Source organism: Rhamphochromis longiceps, linkage group LG22 (assembly GCF_057381845.1).
Source record: "Rhamphochromis longiceps isolate RC_006_pf linkage group LG22, R_longiceps_female_GT1.1, whole genome shotgun sequence".
NCBI lineage: Eukaryota > Metazoa > Chordata > Actinopteri > Cichliformes > Cichlidae > Rhamphochromis > Rhamphochromis longiceps.
This window is the reverse complement of record NC_140577.1, coordinates 12,551,024-12,572,096: the sequence shown is the minus strand read 5'-3', so window position 1 is coordinate 12,572,096 and position 21,073 is coordinate 12,551,024.

The window sequence follows — 21,073 nt, the reverse complement described above, 5'->3', positions numbered from 1 at the left end:
TCCTTTTTATTCTCTCTGCAACAAATAAAATACCTCTGGGAAACCTGTTTAAAAAAAAAAAGATGGCAGTGAATATTTGGGGGTTTTGAGAAACGTGTTTACTGTAAGTCGTTAATTTCATGTGAACAGAAATCAGTCGTGAATGTTCAGTTATGTGTTTTTTCCACAGAGCTGAACTGAAGCCAGTTGGATGCGGTTTGAGGATCATTTATCCAGAATGAAACACTTTTAAGTCTATGTCCTTGGTCTCTGTGTTTCCTGCTGCCCTGATGCACTGCTGCTGGAGGTTAATGCAATAGTTAGAGAGTTCTGGTTCAGAGGAAGCTGCATTTGTATTTGAAACATTGTCCAGCATTTTATAGCTGAGCTGTCAACACCTCATTGCTAAAGCCTTGCCATAGCATTTCTATAGTCAGCAATTTACTGATTACTGTTAAGGGTAAAACTGATTTAGTATGAAATTCTGTTTTCATGGCACCTGCACAAGCCCAGACTCTCGATCCTTTATAGTCTGTCATTAAAATACGTGAAATCTCCTTTGTATTAATTTCTTCACAGCCAGTCATTGCGCTTTACAGCTTTATTTCAGAGATGATTACAAGCCCGTTGAGAGAAAATCCTGGTAAAACAGCCACGATCTTATTGTTTTAATGGCCGTTTTCCTAAAGCATGTCGGTTTTTCCTACATGACCCCAAAGACGTGGTTGCCATTTGAAAACTAGAAAACAAAATAAACTTGATTTATAGGCCGCCTATAAATAAACTAATGCCAAATGAGGTGGATGTGTAGATCTTACTCATAAAGGAGCTCCCACTTGTGACCTGTCAGCATGTTTCTTGACTACCTATAAAAGTCCAAGTGTGTCTGAGATGACCCTCTTTGGCCTCAGGCCAGGGCCCGCGCGACAGGGGAAGGGAAGTCCTACCATATTGTTGTCAGAGTAGATCATCAACACAGCACATGAAAGGAATACATTCCAGGTTTTATGGGCTAAGGTGGCTGCTGAAGCCTTTGCTCAGGAGTGAATTCATGTACCCCATTGCAAGGATTAATAACGCAAGTCTCATTAGAGATCCTCGCTACCGAGACCCCTGGAGGGAGGGGTGCTGGGAAAAGAACCGACTGCAATGTGCACCATGCCAGTGCTGCGCTCCTCCGCAAATCATCATCCTCAAGAACATTTTTATTGGAAAGAATTTATTTCACAAGTTTATCAAAGATGTCCTCCAGTATATTTTCCAGCGTCCAGGGATTGCGAACATTTAATCAAAGCAGTAGTCTTTACGCAGGGACAGCTTATGTTACAGACACGCTGCTATCTTCAAAGATGCAAAGGTGACAGCTTCATGCATTTCCATTTGGCCGCATATTGCGCTCATCAATTACTTTGTCTCTTCCTTATTTTGCTGCCTTGGCCCTTTTTCTTCAACATTTAAACAGCCCTTCAGTTTGAGAAACATTTGTATGAAACAAGAGCTTTGCATTTTTGTATGCATACAAAAGAACCTCGGAGTCAATATGTAAAATATATTCATGTTTGATGCCATTCCGGCAGAACAAATGATTGTGAAATGGAAATTTTCTCCAGCTGTAACCAGTCAGAGTGATGACCCATGGGACTCCCGTCTTTGTATACAGCATGTTTGCATTCCTCAAAATGCATTAAAATAGACTGCATGGAACCATCGGATGCCACTTTGCGTCATCTCGACAGATCAGTCCCGATGTAAGCGCGTGCATGCATGCATATATGCGTGTGCCTGTTTTGTGTGTGACCGTCCTGCTGAAGGAGCGGTGGATTACTGCACAAATGTATCTAGGGAGATGTAGGCCCGATACTTTTGTGTTGTGCAGGTTTTCAGGGGGCAATGATAATCCACTGTGTTAAGACAAATCTTAGAGAAATAAGGTATACTGGTTACATTCAGGGAAATAGGATTGAAGCTGCTCTGCTACATATGATCCCCCAAGGTATGATAACATGATTTTTGGATTACTGCATTATAGGAAGTGTCGCCCAGGGCCTGTGGGGAATGCAGCAGGTACAATTATGGAGGCAGGGTGAGTTTAAAGTATTGGTGTGTATATATCTGACTTTTCCAATAAATCGTCTCTATCTTATTTGTAGCAACTGGCACAAAGACTCAAAGTTGTTGTTTTTTTTAGGACATATGCTTATATTTCTTTCATGTCTGGAGTATTTTTTAATGTCACTAAAGTAATTACCACCAACACTCAGTTTACTATGAATCACTGAAGTGAATTTGACACATCCACCCTTTTCACTTTCACTCACTGCGTCATCACGGGCAGAACATGTAGCCAGCAACACCAAAAGTGGACGGCAGTCCACTGGCCCTAGTCTCACCCTCAGCCCCATTTTAGCATCCACCTTTGTTGACCCACTTCTCGGAGCCCATCCTCCTGAAACACTAGAGGAATTGACATAAGGGACCCAAAGCAAATAGCAGGTGCTAAAAGTCTGACAGCGTAGACTGGATATATGCGTTCCCTAGAACGTGAGGTGTAAGGGAGGGTGGTGGAGTTGTATCGACTCTGCGTTAAGCTTCCAAGACAACACGCCCTCTCTGACAGACATGCTCTCCTGGCCGAGGCTGGGGTGCGCTGGGGTAGGGAGGGGAAGACTGTCCCACACTTGAGCTTCATCAACCAACCAGCGAACTGCCACCAAGACGGAGCCACTCCACCCTGCTCACCCCTTGGTTCTCTGTCCTTTCCCATAGCACTATTACTGCCAAACAAGCTGGGCTTTTATCACATTGCTAACCCTGACTCAGAAACTACATTTCAGGAGGACTCTGTATTTTTCTCTCATCTTGATTTTTTTTTTTTTTGGACAGGGAACACAAACAGATTTACACCACAGGAGTATTCTGCTGCTGTTGCTGCCTCAATGTGGTTAAATCAGTGAGTCAGAAGTGAGAAGAGTTTTAACACTTCTCTCTCCCGGTATGAAAGCTTCTAGAGCGACACAGAGGAAAGCCCTAACTGACTTACTGTCTACCAACCGGAGGCATATGCTAGTGGGGAGGGGAGGGGGGAGGGGGGGGGGGGTTATGGAGACATGAATAATGGTTTAAAGTTGACCCCCCAAGTGAAACAGGCATGTTGCCTTGGCATCTTCTATCTTCTCTTGGGGTTAGGGGCTACATTCACAGTGCTCGAAGCCCCTCAGATCCCCCTGTGTGTCAATAAAAAACCAAAAACAAATCCAAAAACATTATTCTATCCCTCTTTAAAGCATATTTTTATGAATGTAAGTCAGTATGATGATTTCTTTTTATTGATCTGTCTGCAAAAACTAACTGATAAATTGCCAAATTATTCAGCGAAAAGCCTCCTATCTCTGCTCTGGAGAAAAGCATCCAGCAGCCATTAGATGTAATTACGGACCACAGAATGGTTTTGTATTAAAACATTTGCAGCAATTTGGCAGCTGTATAATTTAGATGTACTGGATCATGCCATGCACATACATGAAAACACACAAGCGTGCATGCTCACACAATCATATACACTCGCCGGCGTGTAGGCGCACACGCTCATATATGCACACACAGAGGGACCTCAGTGCAGCGGACACCTTCAATATTGAACCCAGACCCAGGCCCGGTCTCTGTATTTACATGTAAATGGTCTACAACAATCTGCGGCCCTGTTCGTCTGCTCTGTCCCTACAGCCGTCTGGGCCTAGGGAAGAGAGCTGCTAGTCAGATGGGGGGACCACATCAGATGGGCTCCCGTGGTTATGGAGCCAAACGCTCCAAAGAGAGAGGGAAAAGGCTGCCTGCCTGGCAGCCACTGAAACAGCAGGGACTCCCACATAGCATGGAAGTGGTCCATGGTCTGGTCTCCTTCTCTTACTGGAAAACAGGGGAGTGACATGAAGTACGAAAGCAAAAAACCCCAAAACAAAACAAAAAAAGCCCGTCCTGTTCTTGAACTAAAGACCTGGGTAGGTGTCTTTTACATTTGAGAAAGGTACTGTAGTTTCTGGGGGATAAAACTCCCAAAACGTAGCTGGGACAATGAATACAGGTATTCTAGAAAAGGACTCAGAACCTGGTCTCTTTCTTGTGGGTAGAGGTGTCATATTTGACAAGTGTATAAGTGGATGTGGAGGGGTGGGTGTCAATGATAAGAAATTACGAACAGCAGTGTGCATGAATATCCAAGTCACATGGTGGTGGGAAGGAGCCTGCCTGTATTTGTTCCTTATGATCGTCTGTCGAGTGTTTGCGTGTCCTTCTGTGCTGGCGGGTCAGATATGGTGGAGGTCTAGACACATGGACCAAACATTCTGTCTGACGGGGAGCGCTTGTTTCGAGGTTCATCTGACTGTTGTAGACCTTGATAGAACAGACCAGCCGAGACAGGCTGGACCCAAACCCAGTGTTAATGGTCCAGACTTTGTTTGAAAAATCTGGTGTCTGCTGAGCGAATGGAGCCCCAAGTAAATGCAGACTTTTAGCTCTTTTTTCTTTTATCAGTGTTCAATGAATTAGCAGTAAAGTGAATGGAGAAACCCTTATCTTGCAACAGTTAAAAAAAAAGAAAGAAAAGGAAGCAGTGTTTCTGACTTAGTTTGCAAATATTTAGTACCTACTCTGAGAAGGCATGCACCTACTTTCATGCCAACCCGATGTGAAATGGACTCGGTGGACTGGCGTTTTGCCGTGATACTGGGTTGTTCATGCAACAGAAAACACGGTGACAGTGGTCGACAGAAACGAATCCCATTTAATTTCACTGTCTTTGAGCATTTGATAAAGTAGTACTGTGCTTTAAGAAATAAAAAAAATGTGACATTTCTTGAGATTGTGTCACAGTGGTGGAACGGACTCAGGCACAGACTGAGAAAGCACGGTTCAACAATACTTTATTAATCACACTGGTGCGATATGTACACGTGAAGGGGGGGAAACACCAGGGTTCCGGGGATCAATAGGCTGGGGAAACACACTTCTTCGCACTTGCTCCGCTCCTTGTCCAAACAATCTCCACACAAGCAGCCCACTCACACTCACGGGGTCCAGGGGTCACAAAAGGGCTGATCCAGGTAAACTTATTAACACAGACGAGGGTAAGTCGGAGGAAAGCACAGGAACAACAGAATCGCAATGAAGCCAGGCAATACTAACAAGTTACTCAATATTCCAGCGACAAGTCGCTCGGAGCCCCTGCCTTAAGAAGAGCTGCAAATCAGCTGCAGGTGCGTAGGCCAAGGGCGGGAGCCCAATCAGAGCTCCGCCCAGGCAGACAGGTAGGAGAGAGAGAGAGAGCAAGGCGAGGGGAGCAGAGAGAGAGTAAAACAACAAACACTTGTGGCCACACTGGGCTGGCCAGGGAGGCACAGGGATCATGACAGATTGCTTGCTGAAACCTACCCAGCTGTATATACAATGGAGAGTGGGTCTACTAAATGTTAATTAGTTAGCTTTAGAAGTGCTGAAAGCTGGTTTTATTACTTTCTGCCGGAGCAAAGCTTCGCTAACTTGACACAGTTTCTAACTACACTTATAATGGTTTCATCAACATCTCAGCAAGAAAGTGAATAATCAGATTTCCCCCAAGTGGTGAGCTGCAACAAATATGACTACACAGTAAGTAATAATTTTTCTTAAAATGTTTTTACCTACTTCATTGTCTTTGTCTTTTAGTTATCAGATAATGAGATCACAAATGTAATCAAGCAGACACAAACACACAACACTCCAGGGAAGCACATTTTTGGTTGGCAAAACCCACTAACTGTCCTAGACATCTGTGACGAGCGCACAAAGGGGATCCCCAATCGGGGCTAATGTTTGATTCAAAATGAAATGATATGCCAGACGAGGACACTGGACTAATACCTTCCACCCCTGGTAAAAGAATGTCCCCCCACCTCCTCAGCAGTGCAACCAACGATCACACCTTTAGCGCAGAGGCAGACAAAAGGGGAGCCCCAGGCTGATGTGGTCTTCATATATATATATGTGTGAGTGTGGGTCTACGTGTGTTTCTGGTGTGTGTGTGTGTGTATGAGAATAGCTGTGTGGGGGACAATGCAACACGTTAAACCAATGTGGGAGGTGTGAAGACAGGGGATCTGCTGCAGTCAAAATGAACAAAGAAGAGAGCTGCTTTTTTCCTTGTTTTTGTGTTTTGTGCAGTTGCAATTAATTATGTTTTTTGTTAGGCTTTTGGGGGTTTTGCTGTTTGCCTGTTGAGCTGTCAGAAATGTTAAGGGGCTGATCAACTAGTCGCAGTGTATTGCAAGCCTTTTACTAATGCTTCAACAACCCCCCCTAAAAAAGAATCTCAGCCTAATAAAATGCCTAACAAAAAAGAGGTGCAAGTGACAGAGGACAAATCAGTGTCATACGCCTGACAACTTTGACCTTTTCAGTTATTCTTTTGAAGTGAGCAGCGTAGGCGTTGGTGGGATGGAGCTATGGTTTATTTCACCTGTGTGGTTAGCGGTGGTTGGTAGTGACTCACCCAGAGCAGGGGGAGGATTTGAGTGGGTGGGCTCGTACGATGGTAAAGCAATTTTTTTTTCTTTCACTTTCTCAAGTGGCTTTCACTAAATTTAATTCAACCCAACTGAGGTGGAGATGCATTTTGAAATTAAAATGTATATGAATATATATACAAACATTTTGAGCAAGGCCTGGGGTCAACTTTCAGTACTGACTACCAAAGACAAGCAAACAGCTCTGCAAAGTCGCTAAAATCTTTTTTTCTCATCCACAAACTTAAAACATGCTTTCTTTTTAAAGTACTAAACAAAAGTCATTACCCAGCCCTCATTTCTTTATTGCTAATATATATATATATATATATATATATATATATATATATATATATATATATATATATATATATATATCTTCCAGTCTTTCAAGCATAAAATTCCAGCTAACTCAAGGAATGGACCAATGTCTACATATAAAAAACAATTTAGCAAAAAACCACTTTGAAATGATATATTTAGGCACTTTATTACTAGCAATCTGTCGCAAAAACACCGTTTAATCTCTGAAAAACACCAAAGATAACATAGTTTTCACTTTCATTTTCATTTTCCATAGCTGAAAACTTGTCATATCTCAGTACGGTGTGCAGTGTGTTCTTAAAAAATGAGGAAACTGAATAAGTGTAGGCGTCCTGACTCTTCTGTCGATCCGTCAACTGTTTGCCAAAGTCTCATCAGAAATGGTCAGTGAAAGGCTGGCTGCCAAGAAGTCATTCTTAAGGCAGGGTATAAGAAGGCAGATGCATGCCAAAAACACAAGAGCTGGACTGAAAGTCAATTGCAACAGGTCTGATTAATCAAAATTTGAAATATTTGGTTCACATTGTCATCAATATCTACTGAATAGCCCAGGAGAGAGTTACAACTGTAACACGGTGGAGGCTCTGTCTTGGTTTGGGACTACATTTCCGTCAGTACTGTTGGGATATTGTCAAAATGATGGAAACATGAACACAAAAAAAGTAGCATTAAATCTTGACCCATCGTTAGGGATGGTAGGATAGGAATTTAGCCATTCAGATTCCATTATCAATATCACTTTTCAGTTCAATTCCTTATTGATATTCTTATCGATTCTCATTAGTTTCTCACTGGCTCCGCTTCAAAACAACATATCAAAGAGATTATATCCATGCCAATTAATTGAATGCTGAAATGTTTGTGCAAGATGGAGGTACTTCCCCTCTCTGCTGTGATCATTATTGGGGTCATTACTCAAAAAAAGTCACGTATTACACAGAACACTTTTTTTTAAAAGTAATGCAGTACCTTACTTAATTACTCCCAGGAGAAAGTACTTCGTTATACTGCTCTTTGCATTGCTTTTACATTTCTCTGTGAAATGTACTAAGACGTAATGTGTCATAATTTATGCGACAATGAGAGAATATAAACCTATAAGCTACAGTCCCATGCACAAACACAAACACATATCCCTATCCTATGATCATATGTATCCCATAAATATGATCTTTCTCTTAGTATTTAAGTATAAACACAAAGCCAACAGCACAAAGAAAAGATGAAAACTAACATAAAGAGACTTTAAAGTAATCCCACAGTGCTTCTGCTTTAAAAACATGAACAGGTAGAAACGGAGGCTTCGGCCTGACTGCTTAGCACTGCTTTTGTTACCTGTTGAAGTTTAGGGTCTGGTTGCTGGGCTGCGGTTGGCATTCAGTCAGCTTTAACATCACTCTTGAATCTTGGCTAGCATAGCGTTAGCATGCTGTTTGTGCAGATGCCTGCAAAGAGCTTCAGTTGTGTTAGCAGCATAATACAGCTGTTTCTGTTCTGAACGCAGCTTGCACCATTTTTTACCATCTCATCCTTTTGTGCAATAAAAATAAAAGTACTGTCCATATCCACGCCTTAGTCATAGATCGGTCTCCCCAGAGACCCGACCTCAACATTATTAAAGTAGCATCACCTTGACAGGGAATGAAACAAAAAGCAGCCATCCTCCAAAGAAGAGCTTTGAATGTCCTTGAACGTCACACAAAATATTGAATTTCAAGCTCATTATAATTGTACAAGCTCTGTTTTTGCCTTAGACACTATATATGTATATTTGCACATGTTTTAATAAATTGCTACACCAGAGATATGGGGTGGTTCAAGACTTTTGCACAGCACAGTATGTTTAATTCCCCTTTTGTGTTTGGCTCCAGTGGTGGGTCAGAATGTAATGAGTTGACTGTTGCACCGTACTGCAAAACAAAGCCATAACTTTGATACACAAGCATTTAAGGCAGTCTGATCTACTCTTAATCATAATTTTTTATACAGAATTATATTGCGTAGGCAGAATCATCAGTACTGTAAGAAAAGCTGACTGAAACCTGTGATTCTTCTACTAAGGCACGCCAAATACATCAAATTGAAATAATGATTTATCGTTTGCATTGCTTTTTTGTCATTTGTTGCAGTGTTTATGTGAGTTACAGCAGGAAAACCTAAATTTCTTGCAACTCTAGTGGATTTACGTCATTGTCTGGCTTGCTAAAAGATCCCTGCTTCAGGTGCATGCTTCGAGGCTGAATTTGACGTCTCATCAGTCTGTGAGAAAGACTAGTGAAGCGCATTTCACAAGATTTCACACTCATTTCTGTCAAAATGCTCAGAGCTAGCAGAATGCAGTAATTTAAACAGTGTCAAGAAGGATGTAAAGCATAACAATGTATCTTTTTTTTCACATGAGTTGGCTCTGGGACCATAGTAAATAGCAGAAACATGAAGGGGAAGAACTACAAATTAGTCGCTATATTTAACAGATGCAACAAAAACGCAACTCTTCCAAACAAGACTGCCAGGAATACAGTGTGCCAGGTGAACATAAGTAAAACTCAAATCTCAAACAGAAAAAGACCTGGGCTAGTAGTGTTTATAATGTGATTGCTGATAGAAGTAGCACAGAAGATGTGAGAATCCGGTCGTTAAGTGATGACGTGACGAATCCTACTTCCGGGCCTAAAGTAGTCTGCGTTTAATATGGCTTTTGTGTTGTTAACATGTTTAATGTTTTGTATTTTCTTCTATTTAATCTCAAAAAGCTCCTAAAACAGTCAGTGATCACTGTTGACCTCCCTCGGCTTTTATTACCACTAATCATTTATTTAAGCTCAGTTTTTAAAACCTTAGGATGTAACTACAGCCCAGCCCATGCAGCAGTATATGAATGACTAACCTCGTATTGTGGATGGATTATCTCAGTTGTTCTCCTGGCTGAAGTTTGGTCCTTTTACAGCATCCTGCCATGCGATTACATTTGTTCCTGACCACCGAGAACACTCACGTTAACTTTTATGGAGTGGAAAAAAAGTTAGCTTGTTTATATTATGCTAACATAGCTGTGTCGCTAGCGGTCACGTAACACATCATTATATACCAGCTAGCCAAACTTCAGTAACCCTACAAACGTCACTGCTGTTTAGTTTTCTGTCTTCATTTATGTTGGAAGTGATAACAGAGCTGTACGTTTTAATTTGTTTCCAAAACTCCGCAGTCAGGACATGCTATATTGTATTTAGATAGAAGCTAGCGAGCTAACTCCCTGCTAACTTCTAACTCCGTTAAATGTCATAAATTCCGTTTTCACGGATGCCTGGATGTTAAACTCAATTGTTACACCTGGTAGAGCAGAACGCTGATCATTTTATTAAAGATGAAAGACTTTAGACAGTTTTTCAACTCTCAGTAATGCCATAGTGATCGTTTGATATATGGACCTGCAGCGGAGTTTAGGTCCAGACACGGCTAGTGACGTCAGACTTAACGACCGGATACCAGGAAAATGAGGGTTTTAATGATTACAATGAAACCCAGGAGCTTTCTTTGATTTGATCATCAGGTCCATCAAATGTGCAAATGGGAAAGTTTTATTTATTTATTTTATTTCATGTTTGGTTATTTGTCTCCATGTAACTTCTTTGACCTTTCACTGTGTATATGTGATTAAAAACCTGGGCTAGACCCAGATAATTTCCTAAAACAAAATGAAAAAGCAAGATAAAGAAATTTTATACCTGGGAACTGTGTACAGAAATGTTTGCAACTCGTGAACTTCTAATGCTAATGTTTTCTTTGCTAAACCTCTTAAAGCTTAAAGTCTGCACTTCAATCACAAATTGATTGTTTAATTTAAAATGCCCTGCAGTGGTTTACAGAGGCAAACCTAAAACTACCGAACTGTCAACAATGCAACATCATAACTGAAAGAAAACATTTTACGCATCCACACATCCCCACACAAACTTACAAGGTTAAACCAATAGCAGCTACACTTTCACAGCTGGCATAGAAGGCTTAAGGCCATTGTGCACTCGTGACATTTTACCAGTCTTGGCAGAGCTGACATGAGTGGGGGCTCAACACAATAGGTAAACAAGCATCAAGCAACTCATGCCAGTTAACAATGTTCCACAATCTGCTCTTTGCAGCTCTCTGATTCCTTCAAAACACTGTGTCACTTGTTCCTAGGCTCTAACCCTGAACGTAACGAGCTTAATCGCAACTCCTACTGAAGGAAAAAGAGTGTGTTTTTGAGTGCATGTGTGTGTGTGCCGTACGTGTGTGTGATGCTGCAGCCTGCTGGCCTTCCTCCCTGCCGAGGCCAGAAGGCATGCTCCCCAAGTCCTGCCAGCTTCTCCACAGTCTGGGGCCACTGATGTCAGAATGGCAGGAGCTTGTAGGCGGCTGCTATTAGTGAGTCCTCTTCACGCCGGATTCTGGAGTTCCATAAGCTGGTTGTGTAACTTGTTTCTTGTGGGACGGGGGGACGGGGGGATGTGTGCGTTACTCTGTGCATTCAAGAGGAGGGGAGGCATGACGAGTTGGGGGCTAACTTTTGGCTCTACGCTAAGCAGTGTAAGTGGACATTTAGCCGCTTTAAGCTAGCGTGAATGAGTCATTTAGGGAATCCTGAACTAAATATGAGTAAAATGAGCATTTTAAAATGAAAGAAAATTTTTGATTTCGATGACAACACCTCTGAACAGCCGTCCTCCCCGTGTCTGTGTTTATGGTTCAGTCCTGTCTCCTGTATAGTTCAGCAGCAGGGGCGAACCATCACATTTGGTGCCCAGCGTGGGGGCGGTTGGTGAGCTGTCGAGCTCCAACTATCCCATGGAGCTTTTCTTCTGTCTTTTCAGTACAATTTTGACTAACCTCATTTGCATCTGCTAATTAGATCCTGTTAGCATAATTCATACACATGACACCCTTTTGAAGCTAATGAATAGATACATCTCCAGACAACTTGCAAAGAGCTTTTAATGAGACCCAACTTACTCAAGAATGCTTGTTACTGTGAAGAAAGTCAAGGAAGAAAATCAGAGGCATTACAATTTGTACCTGAAAGTCAAGTGAGAGTTATTAAAACTTGATAATTCAATAACATCATTTAAACTATAACAAATCCGATGACCTGCCGGAAAGTGGTCCACATGCATATTCAGTGCTTCCCCTGGACTAAATTATACGTGCGCTTCTTTTCACACTGAATAAAAAGTTTGTTTTAAAAAAAAATTGTCCGGTAATTTGTAATAATATGAAAGAACACTACAGATGGTAGGATATAGATCATAACTGTGATTTTGAAGCCCTCCGCCATCCATTTCTATTTAGAAAAGCTATATGCAAAACATTACATTATGAATATTCATTAGTAAAAAAAATGGTAAACATGATTCATCTTATACAGCTGGCCATTATTCACAGAGCCAATGTGTAGAATAGAGCAGAGCCTTCCTGTCGGCTTGTCAAAATGGAAAAAAATCACCATGTTCTTACATATTTGAGCTGCTGATCTCTCTAGAACGATGTATTTGTGATAAGAGTTCAAAGCTTCTGCAGTAATCCCCTTCAAAGCTGAGTCGAATCTAACGCAGCTTGCTGAGAGGAGAGCAACACTAGCTGCCTGTCTTTTAAGTGAGGATTGTTTTCCTTTGATAGTTACACTTACAACAGCAGAATAAGGAGAATCAGCTGTATGACCTATTCACTATCACACAAGTTTACAGTATGTGTCAAGTAATGGATCAAGTGTAGTCTTTAGACTTTAATTTTAAATATTTGTACACTTGGATGCTTCTGGGGTAATATGAGTGTAGTTAATATGAGTACACCTTAATGTGTTGCCTTTGAAATAATTGTTTACTTACTGAAAGTCATCTATTAGTTTAATTTTCCTTCTATAAATAGCAAAAATAAATGAGCAGGTTTGAGGTCGGTTCTTGGTTCTTTCAGTATGAAAGCAAGAGTTAAAATTTATAGAAATGAATTACTGAGTACAAACTCCAGCACTGCCTGATATGAAATATCATACGTTTATTATAAAATATCCCCCACATCTACTTTCATAGGCATTTCTTTATTTTTATTTTTTACTTATTTATATGCCTTTATTAACCCTTTTTGTATTTTCTATTTAGTCAACCTCCTTCTTTTGTGTATTTTGAGCTATTTCGTTTCATGATATTTTGTTTATTTCCATGAGCTTTGCTTTTTTATGTTTTGGCTGCTAAAACTCAGTAATTTCCCAACTTTTGTGATAAATAAAGTATTTCTTATTCTTGTTCTTATTTCCACACTTAGCGACTACGGCATGGAGTGTTGGAGTTGTGCTGCCATTCTGCTGTGGAGCTCCACCTGGCTGATTGAGTGAGGACTCAGCGGGGAGTCCTGAATCATCTCAGCTGAGGCCTCATGGCTTGGCCTGGCTGGAGCCCTCATGATGTGATACCACAGTGAGCCAGGCCCGAGTGTGTTTGTGTCAGAGTGTGGGTGCATTTGTCTATGTGTACGCAAAGAGATGCGTGCACACATGCACACGCGTGTGTGCAGTCGAACAAGTATGTGTGCATTTGGGAGTGTGCGTATGTGTGTGTGCTTGCTTCCGTCTGCTCCCTCCAACCGGTTGATCTTTCACATTTTGCACGGGCAGGAGGGACAGGAGGCTGCCAGGCTGCGCCCGGAGCCTGGGTACAGTACAGTTAGCAATGCCCGGCATTCATTAGCACCTCCCAAGCTGTCTGCACTTTTACCAAACGCTCTAGCTAGCTAACATGCACTGGCTCCCTGCACCCTGCTCTTGTCACCCCAGCAAAGGCCTTCACCATGCTTTGGCTCAGCTCAGCCACAGCTGAGGCCTCCAGTCTTGGCTTCGGCCATTTCAACTTTGTTACAGTTCAGCACAGTGACACAATGGGAAGCCGGGCAGATTTGTCAGAGTTCATAGAACTTTATAGAGGAGAACATAAATCCCTACTTCACTCCTTTTATTCGCTTGATTCTCTGTTCAACCAAGCACACTGCAGTACACACACACACACACACACACACACACACACACACACACACACACACACACACACACACACACACACACACACACATCTATATGTTTGTCTGCATCTCTCTCTCCCTTATTCCCCCAGTAAGTCACAGTGTTGATTAAATCTTTACCTTCTAGATGGTCAGTAACGAGTCAATCAGTAGCAGCCTATTGACACGCATCACAAAGCTGACAGCTAGAATATATGTGTGTGCTTGTGCTATAAATATGCTATAAATAGGATGCACGAGAAAAATTATCACCTATCACCAGCAAGGGTGAGGTTCACTTTCTGCTGGCGGCTTGAGGCTTTGCATGCCAAAAATCATAAGTGGCAATTTTTGTTGGTGCTAAGCCAGCAGCAAGCCAGCAAGGGATCATGAGAGAAATACTTTTCTTTGTACACATGACAATAAACGCTTTGAATCTTGAATTACTACACTTGTAACTTCTGAGGCTAGTTTGACTTTATTATTTGTAGGAACGATGTCTAAAAAGTGTTTGAGTCACTATTCAAAAAGCAATTACACGATGCCTTATTTTTCCTTAAAAAAAAAGCACTACATTATTTTACTTATATCTTCCCCGAGGTAATTTGTTACACTTCATGTTACAGCATTCATTCATCCATTCGTGTATCTGGCATGGAGGTGGAGAACATCTTAGATCAGTGCAGGCAAGGCTTCCACGTTACATTGTTAGTGTGTTTTTCCACACGATGGCCTGACAGTGGGTATAGGCCTTACTTCTTATCACTGCTTTTGCTACCTGACTGCTTCAAAATCTTCCTGGGACCAGGCTTACTTACTACTTTCTTTCAGTACGCAACTTTTCCAAAAGTGTGTTAGCAACAGTGGATAGTTTTTTCTGGCCTGGGTGGAGATTGCACTCGGGTGCCATATTCTTGACCTTTCATGCGAAAACCATGAAAGTAATGTTCATATCTAAAATGCTTTTCTCCTTTCACTACACAAACTAAAGCCAGATGACTGTAGCATGCATGCAGGAAACTGGCACATTTGATTGTTTTTGTTTATCCACCCATCATACAAATAATCAAAGAACTTCTCTAATGTGAGTAATAATTGCTTGGTTAGTAAAATTTGTGTTACTCATTAATTTACAATACTTAATAGTATTAGGCTACAAAAAATGTTATTATAGTAATGGATTAATTGTTTGCTTAACAATACAGGCGCATTGTTGGTAAATTGATGGAAATATTAAGAATTTTACACATGCATACAAGGATGAGAAAATCTTTTTTTCTCTCTCTTTTCGGTCCTTTCCCTTTTTTTAAGCAGAAGAAGAGGCCTTTAACACACACTCACACACACATATGGTTGGCACTCTGCTAAGTGGGTCACTTTTACACTTTACACTATCATATGACTTAATGACAGTTCTCAGGGAAGGAGAGAAACAGCAGAGAGGGAGGAGGGAGCTAAAACTCAGACCTAAGGGCTCGGGCTGTAGCAAGCGGCATACAAGGTGTGTCTTACCTCATCACGCATCTCTTTGTTTAACACTTCCATTTCTCCCCTTTCTCTCTCTTGCCCACTCTCTCTCCCATATCATATGTTCTCTCTCTCCTCCTTTTCCTCTCGTTTGGTCCTCTCTCTTTCCCTCACAAGCTCAACAGGCTGGGAATACCTCTGAGAGCTGCGACCGGGGTGCAAAGAACACAGCAGGAGTGGTATTTGCCAGTCTTGGCACTTTCCCAGCCAACTCCATTAAAGCCTGAATATACTCATTCTGAACTGCCTCTGAAAACCCCTTTAAAACAGAGTTCTTTCATGGATCCTGAAATGTATATATGCAGTCCTCCTGTATGTTTGAATATTATCTTGAGTCATTGGGCATCTATACCACTAATTAGGTATACAGCAAGAGGTGGTGAAAAGACATTTATATGATATACTGATATATATGATATGGGGGTTTTTTTTCAGGGAAAAGATTTGTTTTGTTTCACCGAAATTAAATTTTAATTTTTGTTTGTGGTCATGGTTGAAAATAAATTGTCAGTGCAATTCTTTTTTAGCATTTGAAGTGGGATAATCCAGAAAACAAGTTTAAGAAGCACCATCTTAGATAGGAAAGCTGAATTCATAATGAAAAAAGGTTACATTTTCTATTTGGAATCAAATATGTAACATTGTCATCATGCCATATGTACTGTAAACGCTGGACAATTACCTGCTTCGAGTATGATCCCAATTGCAGACACTGCACTCATGAGCTGGCAGGATAAGGTCCGTTTAATACCTGACCCGACAAATTCAGATATTCGTGTTCTCTCACATAGAAAAGTTCAGAGGTGCACTGAGCATGTGAAAAGGGTTAGTGAAAATAACCTAACGGGATTTATCACAAGATGCTTTCTGTTTTACTCAAACACTGCAGTCTCTTAAGCATGTTTTTCTTAATGAAAACTTACGTTTATACTCTCATTACACTAAAGCACATCCTCCCCTGAAAACTAATCAAAGTCCTCATCCACCACCGCTGTCTAATATAATAAACATAGCAAGATCTAGCAGGAAGTTCAAGTTTTAAATTTAAGTATTTTTTAAAATAACCTTATTTCCTTTATCACTTTACAAATCTTGCTTAATGAATTTGTTCATAGGTTATCATCAAGTCACTTGGTTGTTATTTCTGTCACTGTGGGTACAAATCCATCACTGCCTAAGGCTATGGTAAAGGTTGCTCTTTTGGGGCACCATCATAGATTTCTTATATATTTCATCTGCTTAGAAGAAAGTGACTTGTGAAGATCAGTGATTGCTGTTCCCTCACTGCAAGACTGTCCTAGTGGCTTTTCTCTTCAAACTCCAGTTTCTCTCACTAATAAAAAACATAGTTTAATGATAGATAGATAGATAGATAGATAGATAGATAGATAGATAGATAGATAGATAGATAGATAGATAGATAGATAGATAGATAGATTCATTTTGTTCAGTGCTAACAAGTTCTTCATCTGATTTCTAATGACCCACCAGCATGAAAAAGCTATCAAACAAGGCATTTAACACAACTGGAGGTTATCCGATCAATGTCTGCTCATCCATAACACTTGTAATTCACTCTCGCTGCTACTTGTCAGTCTCATTTCCTCTAGCTCCAGATGAGGCACCATAACGCGTGCCTTCGGGCAACCATAAATGTAATATGGACCGAGCATTCATGCCACGGCCTAAGCTCGTTTAAGGCACACTATGATCATCCTGTTCTTCCATGAGCAAATCCATCTGTTACTCACATTTGCTGCAGCATGCTAGGTACCCTGACAAACACTTTTGAAATATAGTTTCAGGCTAATCATCTCAATGGAAGACAACCCGATAAAAGCTGTTCGACTACATCCTGCAGTAGGAGGGGGCTAATGACATGCGATAGGGAATCTATTTAACTACTGAGCCCTGTCATTCTCAATACACTCATGATGAACATAGATGGGGAGGGAGCAGCGCATCTGAAAACTAATTAACACTTAAGTACATGACAAGGCTGTCACGTCTGTTATGTTGTGGACTGTAACAGTTTGGTTCTGACTCGATTTCTCAATTTGCATTTTCTTCGGTTCATATATATAAAATATACCGTGAGTGACTTCCTGTCGTTCTTGATTTAAGTGCATTTTATAAGTACTGTAATAGTTTGTCAGACTTGTCACTACTTTCCTCCAATGTATTCCCTCTAAGAAAAAAAAAAAACAGGAAAGAAGGCTTGCCACAAACACGAAAAGCAAGTGAGACATGGCTGTTTTTTTGGATCCGCAAACATCCGCAGTGGAAAAACTGCAAAACGGCCACCGCTGACTTGAACTAATTTTAGGTGATGCCATGCGCACAGGACAACCTGCTGGGCCCAAAATGGGCCTTCGCCATGCCATGACAAACAAGTAGTGGGCGAAAAGAGAAAGGGAAAATTGATAAATGCAGCAGCCCACGCCAGTTTTCTTTTCCAAGTGAACAATACCAACATTGTTCAGCAGGGGCTCTGGCACAGGCTTACATGGTGGCGGCTGATTGTTTTGTAAAATCAACAACTTAGAAAATAGATTTCTGAGATTTCTGGCTCTGGTTTGCAAAGTGAGTAGGCTACATACATCTTTTAAAACAATGTCACCTCTCCACGCAAGCTGCACAGAGGAAGCAAATAATGGCTTTAACAGGGGAAAAAAAGCCTCAAAAGGGACTTTAATTTGCATTAACATTTTAATTTTGTATTTACATTTCTCTTAACCACTATGTCGCTTCTGGTGGGCCTTCAGCAATCTGTGGCTATAAATCTGCAGGCCGTGTCAAGCCAGCTCCCATTTTTCTTTCAGCTCAACATGAGCTGTTTAGGCAGATGCTAAACGTGAACAGCGTACTCCGTCCTTGTTCCCCAGATCCACCCCTTACACCACATTCAGCACACTAGCCTTTGTCTGCTTTAACTGAGCCCCCTGCTTCTTTTAATGGCCTGTTTAATACTTATTGAAACAGAGCTAGTGCTGGAGGTTAAATACATCTTAATGCACTGCGTTAATCCTTTCATTAAAAGAAATGTAAGGCTGGTTGAAAGCTGCAAGATTGCCTCCATTAATTAGGGGGTTTCTCTGCCCCGTAGCGCTGCCCGCCAAGCCGTGTGTCACCGCTTTTAAATGGTGGGAGAGGGCTGCAGAAACAGGGGGCCACCGGCCGTACAAACTGCTAATACAACTGGCAGAAATGGATAAAAGAGGAGCCAGAGTTTTATTGAGCAAGGCATCAAAAGAAAGCATGCTTGTACAAGCTTCAGTGCACTCTGCTCTTTGGTAAAAAAAAAAACTCATATGTTGGTAGGAATGAAGATGAAGACGTGATGCTTGAGAAGGAAACAGGGAAGTTTTGTTTTAAAGGTTTTAAAGTTACACTCTTTTGTTCTTTTTTTGATTTTCTTGATGCTTTCCCCACTTTTCTTCATTATTTGCCATGAGTATTATCTTTATCACGCTTACACATTAATACTTTCTCCACCTTGAGACTTCTCGCTGCAAATTGTAGTCACAGGAATTTACCAGCTAGGATAATTTGTTTGTTTTTCACAGGGTGGAGAGTTGGCACCGCGGCATTTTGATCCCCACGCTGCTGTTCCTGACTCCTGTACAGAATGGCCCTCTCTCCATAGCGAGACAGGCAGGCCCAGCATAGTCTTGTCTGGGCTCCAAGCCATGCTCTACGGGTGAGGGTGTGTGGTCACAACACTCCTGTGCCCCGCATCCCTACCCTCCTCCACCACTCTATTGCCTTCACCCAAATCCAAACGCATCTCCTTCAACCTCCCATCCTCTTCGCTTCCGCTCTAATTTGGATCGAGCCCCTGTTCTTTCTGCTCTTTAATAATAAAAAGAGAGGCCTTTTCCGTTGCTGTCGGTCTCAGCATCGCTGTAAAACAATGTCACGCGCTGCAAGTAAACTGTTGAGATCAAGAACATTTTTATTTTTACCCAAACTGTACAGACAGCATGATGTCAGTAATCTAGAGCTCGGAGGCCGCAGAGGACGGCTCCTCTCTGGAGTCACATAAACAGATTGCCGTCATCTTGAACGCTGCTCTACTACCACCCACCGACATCCAACCAACGCCCCCCCCCCCCCCCCCAAACCCCGCGTCCCCCGCCCTGCTGCTGCACTCCGCTTTAATTTCCCGACACTTTGAAAGCTTTTCTCACTGTATATTTTATCACTTTTTCTTAAGACTTGCGCTCAGCTACGCCTCAGCTCCTTTTAAAATACAGAGCCAAAAAACAAGACAACTCGCTTCTTGGATTCTCTCTCTCTGTCTCTCCCTCACTCTCTGTCTCTCTCTCTCTCCTACTCTCTCTCATCCCATTGTGAACAGGCTTATTGGAAAGAGCGCACTTAACAGAAGAATTTCACACTGTATTAGAAAAATGCATCTTTTCACACCTGTAAATATCTTGTCTAATCTGCTTGGTAACCAGCCCCTCTGAAGGAGGGCCACATGCTGTACAGCAGAGGGGCGACGGGGGAATTTGCTTCTGCTGCCAGAATGAGAGACAGAACACACAATTATCTTGTACATAGCACTGCTTAAATTATAAAAGAGATCTTGAGCTGTACATATATATATATATGTATATATGTATGTATTTATGTATACGCATGCACAAAAACTGTTTTTGTTTCGCTGTCTAGCAATTGTGGCCGCGAGTCTTTTCATTCATCACTTGCTAAAAACGAAAAGTCAAATAAATAGCAGCAAACACCATCTATTAATTGCTAACATGCGGTTGGGTAATGTTATGTGATTGAAGTGTGACAAAAAGTTGTGAGGTTTATTTATTTTTTGTTGCTGTTGCGACGGAGCTGGTAGATCTGTGGGCGTGTAATCGCACCGAGGTAGAGACACTCGAAGAGAGGCACACATTACATCTCGCCGTGCCAACAAGTTCAGGAGTGAAATCCTGTGGATGTGAGCACATGTAAAGTCATCATAACATTGGAACAAGGTTATCTGAGAAATGGCAGTTTATACGGCAGTTTATGTTTTACCTTCATGAATAGAAAATATGCTGACTGATTGGGAGGATTTTGCACATGCGCGCACGCACACGCTCGCAAGTGAACAACACACGCTCTTATGAATACATGCCTGCAAATACACCTTGGCACACCCCCATCGACAACCACCTGGGATCCCCTTGAAATTAATAGAAATGTCACATTGTTGAATTTCTTTACAAACGTAAGCGACTCTGTTTTTCTCTCATTGTTCATCCGCGCAAGTCCTGACATGCAGCTATCATTTTATGGTGATCAATCGATCAGCTGGTAGGCTGTTGAAGAACAGGTGAAATTTCCAGTGGACGAGTGTCAGCATGCCCCGTACGCAACACTCGAGCACTACCGCTAGCTCTTCGTTAACCCCCCTCCTATGGCCTTCTGATGTCTCTAATTGCCTACAGAATACACACCCTTCCAACCTCACCCCACCCCTCCACAACCTTCCACCTTGCCCCCGGCCAGAGGAGGGCCAGGATGACGGTCGGCGGACCTTGTGAGAGAGTGGTCTCGGCTGGGACCCCCTCACTAACACTCAGCCCAATGTGTTAATAGATCCAATGCCATCTTATTTTCGCACTTCTGCGAGACGGCAAGGGGCGGCCAGGCGGGATCAGCAATCTGCCTCACTGAAAGAG